At 44.6% G+C, this 875-nt stretch overlaps 1 protein-coding gene and 1 long non-coding RNA gene across 2 annotated transcripts in view; both read left to right on the top strand.

Annotated features, from left to right (window-relative positions):
• Positions 1 to 875, top strand: part of atoh8 (atonal bHLH transcription factor 8) — a 105,612-nt gene that overhangs the window by 90,194 nt on the left and 14,543 nt on the right. The window lies entirely within an intron of this gene.
• Positions 1 to 875, top strand: part of LOC116685710 (uncharacterized) — a 6,346-nt gene that overhangs the window by 5,023 nt on the left and 448 nt on the right. The gene's annotated exons all lie outside the window — the stretch shown is intronic.

Below are 875 nucleotides of genomic sequence, written 5' to 3'. Positions count from 1 at the left end.
AGACTGTCGTAACTTTTTAATCAATTATTTAAGCTGAAAGTACTTACATTTTTGTGTCTCTCTGGTCGACGGGCAGCCAATTCAATTCAATTCAATTTTATTTATAGTATCAATTCATAACAAGAGTTATCCGAGCACTTTACACGATAGACCACATCCAGAATTTACAAGGACCAACAGTTAATAGTTTCCTCAGAGCAAGCAACAGTGCGACAGTGGCGAGGGAAACAGTCCTTTTAGGAAGAAACCTCGGTCAGACCCAGGCTCTTGGTAGGCGTGTGCTGGGCCGGTTGGGGTTAGAATGAAGAGTGGCAATAACAAAAATAGAAAAAATTTGTAGTTTGTAGCAGTTCAGCCATTGATGCCTGTGTGTTTTCAAGTGAGGTCGCATCCACACTAGGTTTCAAGGGCTATACAGCCCTTGGTCTATCCCCTACCCCTCGGTCCTAATAGGTATTGGGACAGCACTAGGTCCCGCGTGAACGCGCAAAAGCAAGGGGAAGGGGTAAGGGGTAGGGTTAAGGGGAAGGAATGGGATTCAGCCTTACCCCTACCCCTTGCCCCTTACCCCTACCCCTTGGCCCTTGAAACCAAGGGGTAAGGGGTAGGGGTGAAAACATACCCCTATGAAATGGGACACCACTTGGTGACATCACCATACAGAATTGATCACAAACCTCCAAGATGCCGTCTCTGTCTGTTGATTATGTGGGTTTGGACAACAGTGGCATATGCATTTATATATTTATATAGTTAATAGTTATTTTATGTTCAGTTTGGTGGTGCAGAGGCAGATGTTCTTATCTGTGTACTACTTATGTCTGTTTGCAATACATATGTGTATACACAATTGGGACACCACTAGGTCCCGCGTG

Source organism: Etheostoma spectabile, unplaced genomic scaffold, assembly GCF_008692095.1.
Source record: "Etheostoma spectabile isolate EspeVRDwgs_2016 unplaced genomic scaffold, UIUC_Espe_1.0 scaffold123, whole genome shotgun sequence".
In the NCBI taxonomy this organism is placed as follows: domain Eukaryota; kingdom Metazoa; phylum Chordata; class Actinopteri; order Perciformes; family Percidae; genus Etheostoma; species Etheostoma spectabile.
Note: the sequence above shows the minus strand (reverse complement) of the source record. Positions and strands in the feature narration are given on the sequence as shown.